Raw genomic sequence first — 25,964 nt, forward strand, 5'->3', positions numbered from 1 at the left:
AATACACATTGAAATGAATTGATAAATGATGTATATGTGCATGTGTAAGTAACATTATTGTCCAGTAAAAAAAATAGAATGAGAAAATTAATTATTAATTATATTAAAACACAGGTTAAAGATGGTATATTTTATAAAGTTTCATTTTCTTTATATTTTATCAAAATAATTTAACTACATCATTGATTATGATCATAAAAACAAGCTAAGAAAAAAAATCAAAACTATTTTTTCGGCCACAATGTGTTTTAGATGACATTGATGATGATGATGAAAAGATTTATTTTTTTTTCATTTTCATTACTGAAATGAAACTTGATGAAACTAATAATTAATGCTCATGATAATAATAATTTTTTTTATAAATGTGTTTAGTAGGATGGGCAAGTGAAATGTTATTAGATTAGATTCATTGTAATTCCACGATAATATTAATAATGTATTCAATTAAATGACTAGACTTTGTGTTTTGTTTTTTTCATAAATCATTCAATGGCCATTCAAATTCAATTGACCATGACCATATTTGATTGAAGAGAGAAAGAGAGAGAGAGAGAGAGAAAATGACAAAAATTTTCCTTCTTTTTTATGTTGGAACTAACCATTTGACAAATTTATATTATATAACCCATTATCATTTTTATTCATTAATTTTTTCGTTGTTATTGTAATTACTTTGTCATCGATGAATACTTATTTGTTTATTTTTATATCTCATCATCATCATCATTATTATTATTATTATCAAATTAATGAATGGTGATAATTATTAATGATTTAATATGATTAAATAATTTTAAAAATTTATCAATGAAGAAAAAAAACTATATTCATTCATTTAACATTGAACAACGTACAATGAACTTTGAAGATTAAAAAAAAGAAGTGTTTATAGCCTAAAACATTTATATATTACAATCAATGAATGAATGAATGTGTGTGAGCACAAAGAAAAAAATTGCGAATGTATATCGCCCGATAACAGGTATATATTTTTGACAAATGTAGTGTCTGTGACAGATTTAGCTTCAAACAAACAAACAAACAAAAAAACAGCGAAATAAAGAATGTGAAAGAAAAATTCTCGGATGTCATCTTCCGACATTAATCTTATTCAAACACTAACAAATAAACATACATCACTAAAAGTTTAGCTTAGAAAAAATAAGTACAAACTTGTTTAAATATATTCAACGAATTTGAAATTGAATAAATTATCGATAAATGAAGATTATAGTTTTTTTTGGAAAAAAAGTTGTGTAGGAATGTTCATTTTCAAGTGAGTTGGTGTGTTTGTGTGTGGATGTTGTATAATATGTGATAGATATAATCTATCATCATCAGAATATTTTTTTTCTCTTCCGAATATCCGTTATAGCTTTTTTATTCTATTTGTATAGCATGAAATTTTTTTAGGCTGTAGGTGGGTGATCCAATTCTTTATGAGTAGCTGACTGAAAATTTAGAAATGAATTTCATAAAGAAAAAAAATCATATCATTTCTCATCTGTCTTTTGTATTATTAATAATATTATGAATAAAATTCAATAATGAACAAGTGTTAACAAAAAGGTTGCAAACATTTTCTATTATTTTGCGTAATCGATCACATTTTAAAAAAATATTTTGATTATTTCGATCGATCTGTTTGTTTTCAATCATCACGGCAAGCAAGTATAATGATAAATTAGAAATTCATTTCATTAAATTTGAATTTTTTTCAAACACATTAATCATGATTTGAATTTTTTTTCTGATTAAAAGTATCTGAATCTGGTAAGATGGTTGTAGTTTATTTTCAGATTCAATTTACTACAAGTAGAATTGAAGTGAAAAGTTTTTTTTCAAATTGTAATAAATAATTCTTTTTATGAATTGCATAATGTCACGAACGTTCAGACAATCATTAAAGAACTTATTTGTTTTTTCTCTCCGGTTTTTTTTCAATATCAACAAGCTAGACAAAAATACCTGATAAATCAGACGAAATATTTACAGCATTTACTTATGCGGTAGACGTTGAGATTTAAATAAATTATCATCATTTTGATAATAACGATGATGGATTATTTCCGTTTTTAAAATGGCTTTTGATGGTTAACAAGAAGAAAAAACACATTCACACACATGAATATTTAAGTTTCATTGATAAAAATGAAATCACAGAAAACATAAAAAAACCAATAAACAAAAATTATAAAAATTGAAGAAAAATATGAAAATTTGTTTCGATAAAACATTGAATATTATACGATGTGAGGTCTGAAATGGATCATATTTTGGTTATATGAAGTACACAAAGAAAAATTAATGAATTTGAAGAGAAAAAAAAAATTCCATTCATTGATTGTGGTCTATATTGATGGTTGATTATTGGAAGAAGATGTGAATGTTTTGATTTGTTTCTTCTGCTAATGATGTTGATAATGATTATAGTTATTGCTGATTGAATTTTTTTTCTGTTTTTCATAAAGAATCATGAACAGTAAATATATGTTATCGAATTGTTGAGAATTTTACGAGAATCGAATTATTAATTTTTTTGTTTTTTTTTGTTTAATTCTCTATCATCATATATGTTGAATGTTCAGTTAACAATTTCAATATGATGCATGTCTATGTTTGCATGGCTGCCGTATGGTGGTTATATTGTGGATCCATACTAACTATGAAACCACCACCACAACTACTGACTATTCAAAAAAAACTATGATCAGAATCAATCTTTACCAATATACAGAATATGAATAGATCAGAAGTTCATCTTTAACAATAATTCTTTAGATTCCAACATTTTTTTCTTTTTGTTATAATTCTTTCAAGTTTCTACAGAATATTTGCTTCTACTCAGCTACACTATAACTGGTACCAATGCAACGAATCAGATACATTTACAATAAAATATACTCGGACAACAACAACAAAAAAGACTCTGGAACCAGATCAGAATCCTAGACCTACACACATACTCAGTTGAGATAGTTGTGATGATGATGCTGATGATGTTGGCAAAAAGCATAGTTAGCAATGAATGGTTCCCGATGAAAAAAATACTGATGATAAGAGTCGACTCTGTAAAATTATTATGATTTCTAAATAAAAATGAAACTTCTTTTTTGGACCCTTTTTGATTATGTTTGAGTGTGTGTATGCGTGCTTATGATACAAATGTATACAAAATCAAAATTAAATGTATAGAATAATAAACCATCATTGTAAATGGTACGAAAAGTGGAAGCAGTGGTTGTATTATTGCGTTTGTAAAGCGATGAGCATCATCATCATAATATATCATCAAAATTAAATCAAAGAGTGAGGGACAGCGAACAATTTTGAAGAAAAAAAATCGAATTTTCGCATTCTATTTTTTCAAATTCTTTTTCTCACAATTCCCTTGATGAATTGAATGAATGGATGGATGATGAAAAAAACGACAAATCAACATGAATAAGAATTTTGTTTGCACTTATTCAAAAATTCAAATAGAAGAGATCAATTCTGGTTGACCGATTTTCAATCGTTGAATTTTAATTTTCTCTCTTTTCATATTGGCTATATTTTTCATAGCAACAATGGAAATTTTTTCGATTATTTTTTTCTTTCTTCTTAGTCTCACCAGAATAGAAAAATGAAAGAGAATGGGAAAAATATTGATAATCAAGCATTGAAATGTCAAATGAAAAATCGATGAATGAAACCGAAATCCACATCCGAATTTATTATCGAATATAAATATTTTTTTTCGCATATAAATATTGATCGACAGTTGCTATTCGAAACTTGAGAATTTATGTAATAAGATTGTCCATAAATATCGCTTTAAGTGATAAAACTCTTTATTATAGATATTAGCTGTCTGCTATATGTTTTTTTTGTGTAAATTCATTGCTTTTATTTTGCAATCAATCTTTTCTGATTGAATGACAGCAATCAATTTATTTGCTTATTGTGGACAAATGGTAAATTTTCTCTCTGTTCAATTATTTGACAGGAACGATATTAATTTTATTACTACGGTTACCACCTTCAAATGAATTTTTTATATGCATATTTTGAGAAATTCTTTTTGTTTTTGTTTTGTTTTGTTTTTCACGCCTTGAGAATTTCATTATAGTAAATCACCATAAATGACTACTTGAAACATTGACAAAAAACAAACTATGAACGAAAACAAAAGTAAAACAAACATACAAAAAAATTGAACAATAGATCAAAGTCAAACAAACGTCAAACAAAAAACATTAGAAAAAATAAAAGAATATCAGAAAGTTTCGAATTTCAGAACCGTAAACAAATAATATTGATTCTATTTTTTTTTCTTCATAAAATGTTATTATTTTTATTCATTATTTTCATTATAAAAAAAACAATGAAAGAATTATTAATTGTAGTTTCCTTCATTAAATATCATATATCCAATATCGGATAAAAAGGGCAATTTTTATCGATCACTTTCGATTCAAACAGATTGAATATCTGAACTGAGAATATGGAAGGGAGAAATTTTTTTTCTCCCTCACAAATAAATGTGGCCATCGTTTTTTTTAATACTCAAACATTTTATAATGATAAATTCTTTGAAACAATCAAAGTTTGTTTTTGTTTTTTCTTTGAATGCCACATTTAATGAGTCACAGCGTTTGATTGATGCAATGAAAAAAAAACATTAAATAGAAGCTAGAAAAAAATTGTTAAACTAATAATATTTGTTTTTTCGGGCACAAAAAAAACATTTTTTTGGAAGTAAAAAAGTTTCAAAAATGATCGTAACAGTGTGTGAATGTGGGTGTTAAAAAAAACAATTTGAATTTCAAATTCAAAACATTTTTATTTATTGTTTTCAAATACTTTTTGCTTTCATTCTCTTTATATATATAGGACAAATTTATATTCTCAAAATGAATTATGATGACGATGATGAAATAGTGAGAAAACTTTGTTGTTGTTTTTTTTCACTTTCACAAGAATTATTTAATTTTTTTTTTGTCTACCCATTTGGAATGGAACAAGAAAATGCCTTCAAGCCTATCGATTTCTTGGTAGAAATTATTTCTGTTTTTTTAGTTGAACAGTGTTAATCAAAAAAAACCAATTGTTCTTTTTTTTCATCTATTATGACAAATGTACTGGATTTAATATAATATTCTGGAGATAGAGAAAGTTTAACATTTGAAAAAACGAAATGATAATGGCATTTTTATGAATTAAAAAAACTTTTTTTTTAACAGGAAACAAACAATATTATGGCTCAATTATTGAGTCAATTCTGATTCAGTATTCAAGTGAATCATTTTGTGAAAATAAATTCAATCATTAATGAATGATTATGTATGAGTAAAATCAATTTGGATTTTATTATTGTCCATCAATTTTTAATGGCTTTGCATAATCATTTTGAAATTACTTCTATTCATTTTTGTTTATAATGACCAATTTTATGATAGATAAAATTTATTATATTAAGCAAATTTAGAATTGTTTTGCATTCTCTATTTTTCTTTGTGTGTTTATATTGCATGGTGAAAATCTTGGCTTACAATTTTGATTTGAAAAAAATCGGAATTCCTCTGGATTTGCTTGACAAAACTATTAACAACATTACGTAACAATTTTGCAACCTAATTTTGTTGATGGAAAATTCAATCCAATTTTGTTCATGAATGAAAAATAAATGTTCCAGAATTGTGAACACATGAACAATTCATGCGACATTTTTGATAATATTTTATAAATGTCACAACAACATACATACACTGTTAGTTAGGCAATAAAGTTCATTTAAGTTTTTCAATATTATGATCATAGTTTTGACATTCTTTCAGTATTATGACCATTAAAAACATTTCATTCATCCAAGTTGATCATCAGAATTGTACCAGATTTATTGCGAATCAGTAATGAAAAAAATAATCATTCAAAAATACCAATAACTTGAAATTTTATTCCTTATAATTTCTACGATTAACATGTCAATAAATATTGATGATCTTTTTGCCAAATATTAATGATTTCATGTACGATAATAATGATAATAACATTCAAAAGTTAGAACAGATTTTGTTTTTTTTCTTTTAACGAAATATTGATCAAAATCTTATGAAATAAATTGATTCACATAGATAAAGTTCACAAAGAAAATTGAAATTGGTAAATTTCATTTTCATTGTTTTTAGTTATCGAACAAATTAACAAACAAAAGACAAAGACAGCAAAGATGCATTAATGATAATAGAAAATTGTTCCATTCTAATTCTACTTGAAATATTCATTAGTGATTGTTTGTTGCATAGTTAATTTCTTTCTCTTATTTATTTATTTAAACATTCTAGTCACATTCTTTAACAACAGCAAATATATTACGGAAATTGTATTCCTTTTTCAAAAAAAAAATTCTTCTCCATCATCACTTTTTTTCCTAATAACATCATGCTGATTGTTGTTTTTATCCTTTTTAACAATGGTCTACAATAACAAATGTTGTTATTGTTATTCATGTTGGATAACAGATAATTTTTGTATAGAATTGAAATACAAGATTCGTTTAAAAGGAAAGAAAATCGACTTTTTTTTCATTGCAAGGATGCAAACAAATGAATCTTTCAATCTCGAACTATTAAACTATCTTATGGAATTGTAACGGAAATTTTTTTCCCGAATTAAATTGTTGTTTTTTTCAAACTTAACTTCATCTTTTCAGTGTTTATCTCTCAGTGTGAACGAAACACTATAGTAAACATAATCACGTTTTAGGATGTTTTTTGGTTGTTGTTTTGTTTGTTGGACAATCATTTTTACAAAAAAAAACCAATGAATGTTGAAATTTTTCAACAATAAAAAAATTGAATAAAATCATTGGATTATGGTTATTTTTTCTTTCAATCGATTGATAACCAAAATAGATAGCATATCGAATTATCAAATAATTTCAACAAAAAAAACATATTGAATTCAATGATTTTCGCATATTGAAATTATTAGTTCAAACTTTAAATATATTGATCATTCGATTCATGAAATTCCATTTCAAGATTGAATTGATTTTGAGCTACCACACAGGAAAACGGAACGAATTTATTTTATTTTATTCAATCTATTTTTAATCTTGATTCTATTGAATTTGAATGTTACGATTTAAACGTAACAATAAACATACATGGAAGACATTCAATTTACATTACAAAGAAAAATTTGGATCTGGAAACCAGAATGATATTTTTTTTTGTATGTTAAAATCACTTTTACAATGGATGAAAAAAAAACAGACATCAACATTGAAAACCGAAAATTGAGATTCTGATAGAAATGAAAAAATAAAGATAAACGTCAAAGACATAAAAAAAAGGATAACATGTTTTTTTTGTGACACTGTTCTCATTACCAGATCATTTTCTTGGTAATCTTTTTTTCAGATAAATATTTAATTAATCAGGATTTCATTCAACCAAGTTAGCAACCAAAAAAAAGAAAAGAAAAAACGTTAACTGAAACAAAATACAGAAATAGAAAATTAAAAATTAACTTTCAAATCAGTTTCCTTTCTTTTCAATTTTTCATTTCCAAGTTTTGTCACATTTGAATTTCGACGTGATCCAAACGACCGATAATGTATGGTGGACGACAATAGCAAAAAAAGCATTTTAAAAGTATAGCCAGGTGAGATGATGATGATGATTTGGCTATTTAAAAATCATGAATTGAACTTCTTATTTCCATTAACATTTATCTAATAATAAGAATATACAAGTTTTGTGAATGTAATCTGAATTTTTTTTTACAAAATTTGGCCTGACCTTGTACATTTCCTTTTACCCAAAATGAAAGCCAAGCCTACATCGGCGTTTTAATGTGTAGGTAGTTTGAATTGGTCAAAATAGTTTGAATTAGATGATATAATAATAATTTAATGTCAAGTCATCGAAATTTTTTGTTTTTGTTTTTTGTCCATAAGTTTTTAGTCTGATGATGATGATGATGATGATAATTATGATAGTGGAAAGTTCATCCGCTATCTAAATGATTAAATTCATTTTTGATAAATTTGATGTCAAGCAATTTTTACAAATTTCCTGAAAATCAACAAAAAACAACACAGAGTACCGAGAAAAAACATAGACACACACCCATTCATGAACAGATGTTGGCAATCAATTATATTGTCACCAACAACAACAGGAATAACAGAGATGAAAATATCAATCAGTCTGCGGCCTAACCAAACAAAAGTTTGTGAAACCATGCAAAATGTGGATGAATAAAAAAGTGTGTGTGGGTGAAATTTCCTTTCATTACATTGATTACTCAGGTAAGTTCATGCTTTACAACCACTTGTTTTTTTGAACGTCTACCATTAGGGTTGTGGTGTGTGTGTGTGAAGGTATGGGGTATCGCATATGTCTCAATCGAACATCAAAGATTTGGATTTTTTTCTTTCTTTCTCTCTCTCTCTCATTTCAAAAATTCAATGTTTATGATGAAATTATTTTTCATTCGGATTTTTTATCATCAGATTTATAAACTACCACCACAACCACAACCACACCACACCATTGCAAACATCCAATAGCAGACTAAATAAGGCTATCAAAATCATTATTCCATTCAAAGCAAATTTCGAAGCAAAGCAATTGATCTTGGCCATTTGTTTCGTTTTTTGTTGTATGGATAAATGAATGGCATTTTTTTTGTTTTGTTGTTAAATTCATCGTGATGATGATCGAAACCATGCAAACAGAACAAACCGAAATATCAAACCAGAAAATTCGCAAGTCAGCGATGGTTTCAGTTTGTTTATTTCCAATTTTTCCATTTCAGATTTTGTCATATCTATACTTTGATTAGCAAAATAAAAAATATGAAAACTTTGGGCAAATCAAAACTGTATATTTTGTTTTCGGCGATTTTGATTGTTTTAGGTGAAAACAAAACAAAACAAAACAAAAACATGATCATGCTGCGCGCCAACATTGTTTCGGCCAAATATTTTTTTCACCGCTAAGCAACACCTAAAAAAAACTTTTGAAAAAAAACAACTAATTAAGTTAATTACAACAACAAGTCAATGAACCTTCGTTGAAAAGGTAAGTATTTTTTTAAATTGTATTATCCGTTTCATACAAGGTCTTCAACATGGGCCAGAAAATTATATTCATTCTTATTTTCATTTAATAATTCTATATGACATATTCTATCATTTAACCTTATGAAAAAACAAAGCAAAACCAAATTAATCTAAATTATTACATTCATTCATTGAATTAAACATGTCGAAATAAAATGTTTTACACATCAATTTAATATTCACTTTATAAAATTTAACTTTATTTTTCACAATTAAACATCAATATTAAATACAAATATTAACCACCAATTAAAATACGATAATTAACCACCATTGAGTTGAATTCCGCCGATTAAGTCGATAACCGATATTTACCAAAAATACCACCATGTAACCCAACTATAATTCAACCAACGTTTGCCAAGTTTGATGGAGTTTATATATGTTTTTCCATCAAATATTTCCAGTTCCATCCGATCAAAACATCCATCCAATGCTTAGACTGCCGATTTCCGCCATCAATGTTTTTGTTTCGATATTATTCAGCATCCTGTTTTTTTGATCTTCTAAATTATTTTGTTATCAAGTCCAACTCCATATTTGTCCATAGTCCAATAGTTCATCAACAAGATTTGTTTATTTTCGATATTCGATTTCCTTCCAATAAGTTTGCTGATGATTTGTTTTGATTTCCAATTCCCGTCAATTTTTTAATTTCTTCACGATAAATGTTTTGGTATTGTTTTAATCCATATTCCGCGGCATCCTGTTATATCTTCATTATTTATTCAATTTCAATTCCATCCTGTCCACAATTCGAGTTTCATCAACAAGATTTGTTTAATTTTCCATTTCCTTCCAATAAGTTCTGTTGATGGTTTGTTTTAATTTTCCGATTCCCATGAATAATAATTTTTCCACGACATCTCCCCGCTAAAATTGATTTCCGCCATTGGTTTTCGTTGCTGGTTTCGTTTCGTTTTGTTTGGCACGTTATGTTCATTTATTAATGTTCCAAGTTATGCAATTAACTTTTACCACGACCTTTACCACCTGATTTACCAATCTTATGTTTTCCGATATGTCCAAAATAAATGATCGTTCCAACCGTTAAACCAAACAAATCCATTACTAACAATACGATATCGATAATTTGTGCCAGGAATTTCCAATTTCAATATTTTCCGGTTACCACTTGTCTAATATTCTTCCAATAATTAAATTTTCCTGTTTGTTGTCCATAATTTCCCATTTTTTATGATCGATTCCAATTCCAACCAATTTTAATCTTCCATGACATCCTCCCGCTTAAATAAATTCCCGCCATTCGTTTCGTTTTGTTTTGTTTTAATTTATTTTATATCTTCTGTTTTTCAATAGTATTCAATATTCAGAAAATTTTCGACCTCCAATATCCGTCAATTCTTCATTTTCCAAAATTGCCGTCATGGCTTCTTTATCCATTATATCATTCCATGATTGTTCCAAATTTATATTCGTATCATTTTCATTTTTCCTTTTCCCGGTTGGTGTATTTAACATATGATTTTGCAGCTCTTTAACTGATGTTTGCTCTTGTCCATTATTTGTTTGCTTTGCTCCTCTGTATTCTTTAGGATAAATATTGTGTTGTCCATAGTATGCTGCTGGTTTTATCATATTTTTCTGTCGTACAGAGCCATTTCCCTGTTGTTGTTCAATACGATTGTTTTTCAATTCATTAAATTGTTGATTCTGTTGTAAACAGAACATAGTGTTATGTTTTCCATCGCATAATTCACATGTTTGCTCCATCTTGCAAAATCTACTTGGATGTCCTTTACCAAAACAATTCCAGCATAAACGTTTATCGATGATAATATTACGTTTTTCTTCCAATGATAATTGAGATTTACATTCTTTTGTATCATGTGTTTTGTTGTTACAAAAATGACAGAACATCCATTTTCTTTGATCATAATTATAATTATAATTTTCTCCAATATTTATGTTTCTTTCATTTGAAGCATATTCATTTCGTTTTTCAGTTGTTACTTCAGGTGGATCGTAATACATTTGCACTCGTTTTTGCGCCAGTTTTAAATCTTTTTCCAAAAACTGAAACAATTCTTCCATTGTTAATCCGTCCACATATCCCAACGATCGCAAAGCCGAAGAAGCCAATTTATTTATTACGTATAACTTTAATGTTTCAATTACATATTCGCTAGATGATGCTTTTACCAACATTTTGTAAGCATTTCTTGCTTTGACCAATAAGTTTCTTGTTGAAATAATATCAAATTCTTTTTGATTTGGTGTTTCCTTTAAAAATTTAAAAAGAACTCTTGTTTGGATTTCATATTCATTATAAAAATATTCTTTCAAATGATTTTTTGCCGTTTCGTAGTCACCACTTTCCGATAAACCTATCAACCATGTTCGTGTTTCATCATCCATTTTTTGTCTCAAAATTTGAAGTTTTAATGCGTTTGATATATCTGCATTATCCACAATTTGTAAAAAAGGTTCGAAAAATTCATGAAAATTCAAAAACTCTCCATCGAACGGTAACAATAATTTTATTTGTCCAGAATCGAATTTTGTTGTTCCTTGATCTATTGACGTTGTTGTTTCATTGAATTCATTGTTTAAGTATTTTGAACAAGTTTGGCTTGGTGTGTTTTGTGATTTTAGCTCAATATTTTTTTCTTCAATTTCTTTTTCAATATTTCCCACCATTTTTAATATTCTCGAATAGTTTTCCCATGTTTCCTTCGTTTTCCAATCATATTTTTGTTCTTCATAAGATTGTTTTAATTCTGCACAAGTTTCCGATATTTTCTTCTTTAATGATTCATGCTCGTTAGCATACTCTATTAGGCGGTGAGTTGCTACAATTACCGGTATTTTTGAAAACTTTTGTTTTTGTAATTCTTTAATTATATCGTCTATTTTTCGATAGATTTTTCCTTTTAGCGATTCCATTTTTGTCAGTTGTGATGATAACTCCATTTTTTTCAAATCTTTATTATCTGCCATTATGTTGATACTTTTTAATACGTTGTTTCACCAATTATCACGAAAATACAATTTCACCAATTTTGTTTGTGTGATTCACCAATGTTTTTATGTTTTTCACCAATATTCACCCAGGGAAAAATTCACAAATTTTGTTTATTGATTGACCAATGTTTTTCACGTTTTCATCAATATTCATAGAAGCACAATTTCACTAATTTTGTTTTTTTGTTTCACCAATGTTGTCACAATTTTTCACCAATTATCTCAGAAGCACAATTTGTTCCTGCTGGCTTGTCGAAATAAAATGTTTTACACATCAATTTAATATTCACTTTATAAAATTTAACTTTATTTTTCACAATTAAACATCAATATTAAATACAAATATTAACCACCAATTAAAATACGATAATTAACCACCATTGAGTTGAATTCCGCCGATTAAGTCGATAACCGATATTTACCAAAAATACCACCATGTAACCCAACTATAATTCAACCAACGTTTGCCAAGTTTGATGGAGTTTATATATGTTTTTCCATCAAATATTTCCAGTTCCATCCGATCAAAACATCCATCCAATGCTTAGACTGCCGATTTCCGCCATCAATGTTTTTGTTTCGATATTATTCAGCATCCTGTTTTTTTTGATCTTCTAAATTATTTTGTTATCAAGTCCAACTCCATATTTGTCCATAGTCCAATAGTTCATCAACAAGATTTGTTTATTTTCGATATTCGATTTCCTTCCAATAAGTTTGCTGATGATTTGTTTTGATTTCCAATTCCCGTCAATTTTTTAATTTCTTCACGATAAATGTTTTGGTATTGTTTTAATCCATATTCCGCGGCATCCTGTTATATCTTCATTATTTATTCAATTTCAATTCCATCCTGTCCACAATTCGAGTTTCATCAACAAGATTTGTTTAATTTTCCATTTCCTTCCAATAAGTTCTGTTGATGGTTTGTTTTAATTTTCCGATTCCCATGAATAATAATTTTTCCACGACAAACATGCATCATAGACCATGAAGAATTGAAAAAAAAACAATAATAATAGGAATTTATCCTGGGAATCAGGCAAAAAAAAACCCAGAAAAAATTACGATTTCTTTAGTGGCCTTGAAATTTTTATTCCCTTCTCATTTCATTCAATAATTATTGCAACACTTTTTCTGGGAATCAGTCATTTCTAGAAGATTTTCTTCTAATTCATTATAAAAATATCTTTGTTTTTTTCACAAGAAAGAATAAAATCCCAAGAATCAAAATTGACTAAGAACATGACCGATATTTGTTTCGTTTAAAAATGATGATGATGATGATGAAATTGGATTCATTAATTCTTTACATTTAAGTTCAAATCATCATCAAAATAAAAAAAATTGAAAAAAATCAATAATAATTAGAACATCAGGTTATGTTCTTTTCCCAATGATGATCAATAGTAATGAGTTTTCTTTTTCTGATTATTTTTTTTCATATCGGATCAATCATCCTTCAAAAAAGTTCAATCATTCGATTGACATTCATCCTGAAAAACTATCTATGTCAGTGAAATAGTAGTATTTATCTAAGATTTTCAATTTCTTCATCATTTCAAATCATCTAGTATTCATGACAAAATAGATTGAAACTATTACGAACATTATTTTGAGCGAACAATCATTATATGTATGTCAGACACATGATGTTGATGATGATCATTACGGAAGTGTCAATAAAAAAATGCCGATTCAAAATATGTATTTCTTTTCATAACATTTTTTTTCATTTGAACAAACAAACAAACAAATCAAAAAATCAAAATTGCCATCAGTAAATCTTGATCATTGGTCATTTGAACACGAATTATGTGCGAACAAAAAAAAACAATTGATCCATCGATCAAATCAAAGTTTTGAAGAATGAAAACAAAGAAAAAAACATTCGATCATATCGTTTATCGATTAACAATCTAATCAATCATTGATTGTCATTTTTTTTTTGTTTTCTTTTGATTACAACTTCCATATACGATTTATATAATAATTATATATACAAGTGATTTAACCATCTGTTGGATCACCCATTCTATTATCATATTTGTTTGCGAAAATATTGGCCATGGCCACATTTTGTTGATTTTCCATTTGATAATAATGTTTTTGTTGTTGTTGTTATTTATTGCAAAACAAAAAAAAATCAAAATCATAGATCAACAATCCATATGGTTTGTGTCACAAACGATAATATTATATGCACATATAATAATCATTTCATCATTTTTATTTTGTATTTTGTTTTTTCCAATGATATAATACCAATGATATGATTACGTTTTGACTTCTTCTTCAAAAAAGATGAAAATTTTGACGTATCAAATATATATTTGGCTATTATATTATACAAGATACAATCAAGACAATTGTCAAGATCATCATCATAATTTTGAGATTAACTTTCACTTATGAATGATAATATGAATAAAATGAGACAAAAAGTAGTAGTAGTAAATAAGTAAATCATCATCAACATCGTGATCATCATCATCATCATTATACGAACATCCGTTTTCATTCATTTTTTTTTCATTATTATCATTATCATTCGCCAATAATAAAAATTTTCTACAGACATTATTAAAAGAGTTGAAGAAAATCAAAAAACATTTTTACCTCGCAAATTGTTGATTATATTAGACAATAATTTTTGAAACTCACCAAATGATTATTATCCATATAATTATATTTTGTACATGTGCATTTATACTTTCGTTTCAAATGTATTGTCAATATTCAAGGATAATTTTTTTTGTTTTGTTTTTATCATCATATTTATTGTAGCTTGTGAAATGGTAGTGATACAATACAATAAAAAGGCCAATCGTTTGAATTCAATTTACGTTCGTGTATATGTCATCCATTTTCTGTGAAGAAAAACAAATGCGAAAGAATTTTATAATAAAAAATAATTTTTTTTGAACAACGTCATTTCGATTGTCGATGTAAAAACAACCATATTTTTTCACAATTAATGATCATCCTTTTGTTTTGTTTGTTTGTTTGTTCATCTTTGAATGATAAGAAGATTATATCGTTATATAAACTTTTAATGAACTTTTTTTGTTGTGTTCATTCTCATTTTGATTCTATCAAAAAAAAAGTTTATTTGTATTATTCTGTTTGTGTGTGTGTGAGAGAGAGAACCACCTTTAAATATATGATTATTTTCAAATCAAAAATCAAAGTTTTTGTTTTGATTAATATTCGAATAATTGGTATGGATTCGATAGTAGAGATAATCATCAAGGTCATGAAAAAAGATATTTTTTTTTGCTATTGCCAATTATAGCCATTCTTGTCGAATGAAGAATGACTCTATGATGAATTTTTTTCTGATTCAACACCAATGTATAGCAAAATTAGTAAAAATAGTTTGATTCTGTTCGATCTAAAATCAATGAAATGTTTATTCAATGATCAGTATCATTTTGATTTTACTGTCACATTTATTTTGTTGAATTTGAAACTTTATACTAAAATATGATGATGGGAGACACTTTTTCAAAAGAAAAAAAACCAATTCTTTATAAATAAACAAACAAACAATTTTGTGAAACAGTACAGAATTTCCTCTATATATTCTGTACTTATGTACACAAACACAGATATTTTGACATTCAAGATGAAATGTTTCAGAAAAAAAGATTGCATTTTGAAAGCTAAACTCATACAATAATGATTTCAGCTAACCAAATATTTGATGAATGCAAAAATATTATTTCCCCAGTATCGAAACACGATCATATATTTGTATTGTTGTTAACAAAACAAAAAATCGATCCAAAATTGACACATCCATTCGAATGAACCTTGAATTCTTTATTTTCCAGTAGCTAATCTTATCCTTGTCATTTTTATTCACTATTATTATTAATAATTCTCTTTTCATGATTTTTCTATTTTATTTTCTCTTTAGTTTTTTTCTTTCTCCATTTTTTTTCACCATATATTTGTATACATCCATTAAAAATGAAGAAATTTTTGTCATCATTGTCTCTCTTGTTTTTCTTTTCAAATTGAACGATATTATCTTTAGCTTTCTCTCTTTTTCTCTAACTTTTTCCAAAATTACTTTATGCCGTATGGTTCGCATTTCATTCGATTTTCTGTTCGTAAGTGTGTTACATTCATCTTTTTTCTTGCTATCACAAACAAATACAGCCAAAATATATTCAAAAAGAAAAACCAACTAACCAAACAAGCTTTTACAATTGCGCCAGCTATCCATCTACGCTATATGAATTACGAATCAACAGTAGTAGTTCAATTTAATGAAATGATTCTACACCCCAAATGAAGAAAAAAGAAAACAAAAAATAGCAACATCAAAGAAGACGGAAAAAATATGACTGACTGATTTAACTTGAACATCGAAAACCCAAATGGACAAACAACATCATCGTTATTTAACATTCTCATCATTATCATTTTAACCATGGCCAAAAAGATCGAATATTTATTGAATGAAATAGTGTGTGTGTTCGTTAATGTAGAACAAGAAGAGAAAGTGAAGTTTGTTTTTGAAATTATTATTATTTAGCAAAGATTTTTAGTGTATATATTCAAAAGACATTATAATTCGTTTATATAAGGTTAACAAGCATTTATGTGAAAGAGAACAAACAAAAATAAAGAGAGTTCAAAGTACGCCCGAATAACATCATCATCACATATGCTACGATTATTCAACAAGAGACAACCAACAACTATGAATAGTGTCCGTGTCCGTATATTTGTTGCTAACAACAAAAGTGATGTGTCTGTATGATGTGTTTGTGTTTGAGAAAAAATTAGTGCGGAAAAAATGATGATGATGATAATAACCGCATGACGCACGCGGATATGATCAACATGATGATGATGATATTTTTTTCGAAATGATTTCATCTAGAATCATCATCCATTCGGGTATATAGTCATAGTTGATTGTCGTATAATTTTTCAAATTTTTTGTTGTATAAATCTGTGTGTGTGCTTGTTCCATTTGGAACATTCAATTGAATTGAAATTGTTTTCTTTTTTCTGGTTCTATTCACTCCATATAGTTTATATTATTGCCTCTTCCACAAAATTGGTTCCTGAAACGACAACGACCCTTCCGATGTTTCATATTGTTTCAATGGGTGTATATAAATGATGGTGGTGTTGTGTGAGTGGTAATTATCTTTCTGTAACAACAAAATATATACAAGTTCGTTATAACAGTGAGCGAAAAAATTTTCTAGAAAAAATTTCAAATGTTCCAGAAAAAAGTTTCCGGAAAACCATGTTTCAGGAACAATAATAAAAATTAAACAACAACAACAACAATGAAACATTCATTCACACGAATGTAAATGATCGAAACAAATAGAAAAAAACCGCCCAAATCTCCAAGACTACAATCATTTTGAATAAATAATTTTGAAAATAACTATTATTTGAAAAAGACCAAAAACATTTCATATTAATACTTTTAATTTCGGGTTTTTTTTTCTTCAACATGAATTTCAACTGATCCACAATCATCAGCGTCAACATATTAAAAAGAATTATCTATTTACATAAGTTATTATTGTTTATTGTTGTTGTTGTTTAGTTCGTAATCCATATCCGTTTCAAACAACAACAATAATTTATTGCTTCACAATTTATCTTTTATTTTGTTTTCAATGATTTTGTTTTTATGTTCAAGTTTTAATGCAATATTGTTTTTTTTATATTTGTGTTAGTGTGTGTATCAGTGGAAATATATAAACCAAGAATGTTATTGTTTTCGATCAAAAATAAATGAATGAAATTTCCTTTATGTATTCTTAAAATCTTTTTAAAGAATATTATATATGTGTAAATCAAAATGGTTAAATACTTTTGATTTGGTCATAATCGATCGATACAGCCAACATTTTTATTTAATTATCATTATTTTTTTTTGAAATGAAAAAATTTATGAATTTCATCTAAATTCTGGTAAGTTTTTTTGTTCAAATTTTTATTTTCAATAAAAAACTTTATCTCCACTGACATCAATTTAATTATAATTTTATTGTTTGATAATAATTCTTGTCACATATCTTCCTTATGACCGAAGAAAAGAAGAAATTGTCTTTTTGTTCATGAGGAACACACACATACACACAAAAAAAAAGATTGATGTAATTAAAAATTATTAGGGCATATAGGAAAGCAATAAAAAACAAGAACTAAGGAGAAAAGAAATTTGCTTTATTCTTTTGTTAAATTTCTTTTCGAGTTCAATGAAATGAAGAAAAAGAAAAAGAAACATGAAAAAAAAACCTTTTTCGAAAACATTTCGGTCATGCAAACAAAACAAATAAATAAACAAGGACGAACAAAACAGCTACAAATTATTTATCCATCATTTGATGTGATAGTTGTCATTTTTGTTTCTTATTCGACATCCAATGTTCGTATTTTATTTCATATTATATATATGTTGGCCAGAAATTGATAAAACAAGAATAAAATAAAACATCTGGTGTATTGGGGTTTTGTTTTGTTTGGTTGTTCATTTTGTTCACTTTGGTAATGTATATCCAACACACAATCTTACCGTATGGCCAAACCTTGTATAGAATACATCTGTTTGATTCATATGTCATTTGTTGTAATAGTTTTTTTGTTTGTTTGCTTGACTGTAACCGGAACTACATATATTAATAACGTTGATAATTTCAAAAAAGAATTCAATAATTTTCATTTTGGAAATACGAATCAAAAAATCTTTATCATTTTAAATGATTAATCAGTTAATAATAATAATAATAATCATTAATAACATCTTAATCTTTTTCGAAGTTAATCTTATGTCTATATAAACATTGATTCTGAAATAATAATTGATTTCAAGTTTCAATTTCATTTTATTAGATATAAAATAAAAATATTTATTCCAGAAAATCCTATTTAGATTATTGAACAGAAAATAAACATTGTGAATTTAATTTTCTGAAAATAAAATAGAAATTCTTCTCTATAAGTAAGAATAAATTGAATTTAATCGTTTAAGAATCTAATATATATTAAAAATTTAAATCTAAATTGAAAAGAATCTTTATAAAAAGGAAAAAAGATAATAATATATTGTCATTGACTTATCTCATCAAATAATTTGATTGTGTTGTTTTTTTATATTAGAATAGATTTTGTTTTGTTTTTTTTCTGTTTCCTAAGAATTCCATCATTTATAGATTTGGAATTATTTTCATTTTGTCCGTTTAGTTGTTGTTTGTGATTGGTATTAAAAATAAATAAATGAGATCAACGAAAAAACCGAATTCAAGAAAAATACAAAGCCTTTAAAGCTATAGAACAACAACAATAACAATTTTATTTGTTTTTGTTTCTTCAAAGAATCTTTCTCATAGAAAACAAACGAAGGGGAAAAAGGGTTCAATGTCCACCATTAATAACAACAACAAAAAAAAATGAAACAACGACATTTATCCCATGCTATAACTCTAATAAAATATTAGAATTTTTTTTTGCCATCCGATTCTTGTTATAATTGGAATTTGGTTTATTTTTTTGTTTATCCTTATCATTATCAATGTTGTTATTGTTTTTTTAGCTTGCTAATTACATTGAGCTAACGATAAACAAAACAAAAAATGTTTCTATCAAATGATAAACAATCGTTGGTAATCGATCATTTCATATCTTAAAAGAAAAAGTCATCAGAAATGAAAAAAAAGAAAACAATTCCAAAGATTCAATCATCAGCCACAGACTAATTTAAAATAATAAAAAAACAAAACAAAATGAAGCAATCTCATTGTATGTGATATTTTATTCGGAGAAATTTATTCCGGGTTTATCGAATCGTTTATATTATGATGTGTTATTTGTAAAGCACAACGCTAACTAGCAACAATAAAAAAAACTTTTGGCTGAATTTTGTTGTTTTTTTTTTTGCTCGGTTAAACTGAATGAATATTATGATTATCTTTGATGTGATTGTCTCTTCTCTTTCCGTACAATCCTTCCTTGTCTTGTTTGTTTTATTATTTTTATTTTTGCTTTATCATCATCAAATCATATTAATTATTTTTTTTACTAGCACAACAAACAAAACAAAAAACAAACTTTGAAACAATTGCCGTCTTTTTTTTGCAAATTGTTATCATTATTTATATTTAGCGTGCGAAACATTCACACACACACTTACGATAGGATGTTTAAGCAAAAAGAAAAGAAAAGAAACAAAAATAAAAACAATGAACGAACGGAAGAATTTGAAAAATTAAATTAAATTATCATCTAATTATCAGAGATGATTAGATAATGAAGGAAATAAGCGGGAAAAAATCCCATGGAAAAACTCTTGAAGATGACAAAATTTATTAAAATTTTAATAATTTCATAACTTGATTCCAATGATGATCATTATTTTTTTAAAACGTTTTACATTTTGGTTATGGTTTTTGTTATTTGGTCACCATTGCCTGTAATCGGTGTCAATCGATTTTTTCTTTCTGTAAATTCATTTTTCTCATTTTCATTTTATGACTTATTGATCCATCAAATCATCTGGCAACGGAACAGAAAACGGATTTTTTTCTTTTGCCAAAAAGATTGAAAGTTTTCCACAAAAGATGATGATACTTAACTTATTCATTCATTTATAGTTGATTTTTTTGAAAAGAAGAAAAAATCGAGGTTACAACAAACGCACATCACGTTTAGGATTTCGTATGAAAAAGGAAAAATAAAAGCTTTCGAAACATAATATTGATCTCTGTATTCGATTCATGATGTGTGAGTTTATTGATGATGATGATGATGATATAGATGAGATTTTCAATCCATTCGATCCGTTATTGATCTGTAATGGTAATACAACTAATTTTTCTTTCTTTTTTCTATTGCTTCATTTTGATTGACAATGAAATGAAATGGATAGAATTGTTGTCCATGATGATGATGAAAAGAACAACAAACTAACAATTGATGATTGATTGATTGATCGTTTTTAGTGAATCTTTGTTTCCGATGTCAAATGGGGATAGGCCACGATCATTGATGATTGTACTTGATCTGTTATTGTTGTTGATGATGTTGTTTGTCATCATCAAAACTAGCTATCAATTGGTTTGAAATTTAATGATCCATTCGTTTCGTATCAAAATCGATCAATCGATTTATTCGACTAATTGTGTAAGACATCTTATATTTATATAATGATAAAATTAAAATCACAAACTTAATTTCTTTAGTAACAACCAAAAAGAAAAAAAAATTGAGTCATTATCACGAAAATGTCAATTACAATTGCAAATAGTATGATGAACACCTTTTTCACGGGAAATTGATTTGAACTCTTTTTTTTCTATTTTGTACTCGATTTGAATTCGATTTGATTTTTTCTTCTTTTTTTTCATTCACACGCACACACGATATATCGATTATAATGTTTGTCCATCAATATATTATTATGATTACTTTTGTAACATAGAATTTTCTTCATTTAGTTTTCCATCATTTTTTGATATTTTGATCCGGTTATTTTAATATCTTTCGCAATAAAAAATTTTGATTTGAATTGTTTTGTAAACATATTTTGTTTTCTTATCATTTGAAGCAGAAATTCAAATGTCTCTATCTTGTTTTTTTTCTAATATATTAATGTATGATGATGATGATGAAAAATGACTTTAAAATCGTATTTTGAATTCCATTTTAAAAGATGTTTATGTTGCTGTTATTTTGTTTTTGTCCGCTGATGCTATTATCATTATTGATTCAAAAATAAAAAAAAATGAGGAAACAAAAACTTTCAAATATCTTAAAAGCAAACCTTTTTTCTATAATACATAACATAAATACACGCGTAATGTTGTTTATCTTTTTTTTGTTATGTTGTCATTATTCATCTCAATGAAGTGACAATGCATCGAAAAGTGAAGAGAAAAAAGAGTTGTCACAAAGGACCCGTGATGTGAACGAAAAAAAATCATTATTTTATTATTCAAGAAGACAAAAAACAAGGGATGCTTTGTTCTATTTCTTTTTCATTTGAAAAATCCAACCGATCCATAAAATCACAATTTTTCTTGTTTTTATTCGGTGAGAAAATGAAACTTCATTGAAACAAAATGAAAATGTTGTTGTTGTTTATTCCATCATTTTCCTCGATCATTTATTCATTTATTTTCATCGAATTTTTCTCGGTTGGTGGCACAAACAATACTGTAGTAGTATCTGTTGTGTAATCATCCAGGAATGATTCAAGTGATGATGATGATGATGTTGATCACAGTGATGATGATGTCATTGTTTGATGGACTAAAAAAATTGTTCATTTTAAAAATCATTATTATTCGATTGGTTATGAGAGAAAGAGGATCATCATCACTTTTTTTGGAAGTACATTTTCTTTTTCTTTTTTTCTCATCTTTATTATTCAGTCAATTTTCTCATTGGTGTTCTATGTGCATATTCATTATTATTATTGACAATGGAAAGTTGATTTGAAACAAAACAATAACAACAAAAAAAAATCCAAATTAATCATTTTATATCGTAAAGTTAATTGAAAATGGATTTTTTTTTCGCATTCCTTTTGATCAATAACTAAACTGTTTTACGAATAAATTATCATTGATCAAAGTGATAAATGTTCGGAATTTTTTTTCATTGATTTTTTTCCCGAACCTTTCTACTGCACTTGAAATCAATGTTCATCCCAAAAATTTAATGTAAATCTGGAAAAAAATCAATTTAAATCGATTTGTTTTTATTTCTTTTCCAAAATACAACAAAAACAAAGCACTTGAACCCCGGACTATTGATGAAAAAGTTTCTATTCCATAAACCTGAAAACAACGATAATAATCATTAGGAAATGATTTCTCATTGTTTTTATTGTGTTGTTGTTGTTCTTGTTTTTTTTCATTTATATGACACTTTCTCACAGATAGAATAGTTCATCTAAATATGGCAATTAAAATATTTGATTAATTTGGTTTCTTTACAAAAAATAATTTCAATTTTTGGGTTGGAATTGCTTTCGGTTTGGCTTCTCTTTTTTTTTTTCTCCTTTTTTTTTTTGGTGATATACTATGATCAATCAGTAAAATCCCAAATCGTTATTTTTTTTATTGCAGCTAAAAATGTTTTTGCAATCATTATTTTTTATCAAACAGGTCTATGACAACATTATTAATATTATGGAATAAATGTTATTTTGGTTTGTAGTTAATTTGATGAATGGCCACTTAATATTGTTGCTGTGACTGCTGCTGTTATCTTTGATTGATTGGATTTTATTTCTCCATAAAGATATTCGACAAAATTTTTCTTTTATTTTCTATTACATTGATCCTATATGTATGTTTATGGTGGTGGTTTGCATTTACATTTTTGGTTTTTTTTCCAAAATAACATTTATAATATCCAGATATATCAATGTTTCTAAATATGTCGTTACCTCATATTTTTCTCTCTTTCTCCCAATATTTTTATGGTGACATGATGATTTGAGATTAGATGATAAAAAAAACATTGAGGAATATAAATTAAATTGTTAGCGAATTTACCGATTAACTATGTTAACAAAATAAAAACGACAACAAAGTTGATCTGGAAATATTACTTTCAAAAAAAAAAAAGAAGAAAATGTGAAGAAATTTTTTTTTTTAACTAGATGAACAAATCGATTTTACAGGTATAGTTATCTAATGTATGAAAATGGCTATAATAATCGAGGTTATGTAATACAGATGAATGGTGCAATACCGGTTATAATAAAGTTGTAATAGTAACAAGTTTGGAAATATAAAAAAATGGCTAATAATCATTTTTCATTCGTTATGCTCTAATTTTGTTTACTTATTTTAATTAACAATAATTCATAACGTTAATCTTTTAGAGTAAAGATTTGAATTTGATAATGAAAACTTGAAATTTTTTTTAATGCTTTCATTGGGTTAAAATAGTTTTTTTGTGTTTGATTTTTTATGAAAAACCAAAATTGCTTGTACTTGATCTATGTATCAAATCGTTGATATTTTAATTTTTAGGTCATTGAAATATTCATTGAAAAAAATATACAGTTTTTTTCATATTTTTTCCAATCTTTAACTATACTAACAAGCATCAATTATGATTTGTCATGAACAATATCAATTATCATTGCCATAAAAACAACAAAAACTGGTCATTGATCAACCACCCTGATAGATATCACAAGTATCAACAAGTTCATGGCCATTTTATATTTCAACTCTCTTGATACTTATCTTGATGTGAAATCGGTGATTTTTTTGCTTATTCATTCAGGAGCCAATTATATCAAGGTATAGGTTGGAAAATGTTGTACACTTATGGTTTGCTCTTCTCTATTTTTTTCAATCAATTGTCAAATTTGATCAAAGATAGCGAATGAAGTATGCCTTTTGTCATCTTGATGATATTTATTGGTTTTCAGGTGAATTTTTTTTCATTTTTTCTATTTGTTAGTCCATTCATTCATTCATATTATTTGTTACAAATATCTTTTGGGAGGAAAAAGAAAAGAAAACAATTTCAATTATACACAAACAATGAACTTGTTGTTATCATTATTATTGTCGTACAAATCGATTGCTGAACATTCTGGTTGTTGGCGCCTGATGTTTTGTTGTCTTTTTTTTTTTTTTTGCTTTATCGGCTTGACCACACACACACTTATTATCATCATTCTCGCTATTATGATTAGTTCTGGTTTACTCGAAAAAAATGCTTATTATGAATATGAATAAAAGGAATGGCGGGAAAAATCATGATTATTTTGGCGGTCCCTTATTGTATTTCAAATACAAGCCGGTTTTTTGTTTCTTTTCTTATTTGTTTTTTTTAGCAGATCTTGTGCAACTGAATTATTTCTGATCATTTATTGTTTGTTATTTCATAATAAATGGGAAGGACCACCAATCCATATGATAATAAAATCTTGAAATTGATCTCCATCATTTTTGATGTTGGATTTTTTTTAACTACCCATTTTACATTTTGATTTATGTTCACAAATTAACAATGACTCAACAAACAACATGCTTACATTCAATCCAAATAGATTTATGGATTGTTTTTTCTTTTCTTTTTTATTCTTTTTTGTTCAAAGTTTATACGCGTGTTTAGCCTAATTCGTTTAACAATAATAGCTGATAATCTTTATATCAGAGTAAAATAGAATAGATATTCAGAGAAAAAAAAGATGAATAATATCCACCTTGTTCCTTTAGGATTGTCCGTTTTTGTTGTTGTTGTTGTTGGACGGACGTTGTATATGACGCCCAAATTTTTTTCCCGTTTTTTTTCATTGTTTATATTTATATTTTTTCTGTGATCACAATAAGTCAAAATGAAAAATCTGACTAACGATTTTGATCTGAATAGAAGATATTTTATGATTTTAGTTTTCTTTTTCGTTTGATAATAAAAAAAAGAAAAGAAATCGATTGTAATATGAAAAAAACGATTGATATGGCTTACCATATCATAACGACATTAATACATCTTCACAGTTATTTTCGAATCTTTTTTTTTCTCTTCATCTACACAATCACAATTGATAAGTGATCATAAGCATCAGAGATAAAAATCATCATCTTTACAGCCACTTTTTATTATTATTATTATTATGATCAATGATCGATGATGATGATGATGGTTGATGATAAAAACTGGAGGTGAGATAAATTTTTGACCAGTCTTTTTTCTTCTTATTCAATCTTTTTTCGCATACTTAATAATGTTATATACTCTAATCGAAATAGTAGATGAAATTTTTTTTTTGTTTCACTCTTCTGTTCATCTTTTCACACAGCTTAAAGATATATAAGTATGCCAATAGTTATTGATAAATCATAATCAG

General features: G+C 26.7%; 1 protein-coding gene across 5 annotated transcripts in view; it reads left to right on the top strand.

The window, feature by feature from the left end:
- Nucleotides 1–8,767: 8,767 nt before the first annotated feature.
- LOC113796039 (uncharacterized) overlaps nt 8,768–25,964 on the top strand; it is a 30,804-nt gene continuing 13,607 nt past the window's right edge. For 3 of the 5 annotated variants that reach the window (XM_027346285.2, XM_075820541.1, XM_075820542.1), the window contains exon 1: nt 8,768–9,077. The gene's annotated coding sequence lies outside the window, so the exon portion shown is untranslated. Of the gene's footprint in view, nt 9,078–17,916; nt 18,059–25,964 lie in introns of those variants that run through there. The other 2 variants (XM_075820539.1, XM_075820540.1) reach the window with 1 other exon arrangement.

This window comes from Dermatophagoides pteronyssinus, unplaced genomic scaffold (genome assembly GCF_027571235.1).
Source record: "Dermatophagoides pteronyssinus isolate colony J.1.1.1.1 unplaced genomic scaffold, Derpt_VIB-CSIC_2022.12 sq0007, whole genome shotgun sequence".
NCBI classification, from domain to species: domain Eukaryota; kingdom Metazoa; phylum Arthropoda; class Arachnida; order Sarcoptiformes; family Pyroglyphidae; genus Dermatophagoides; species Dermatophagoides pteronyssinus.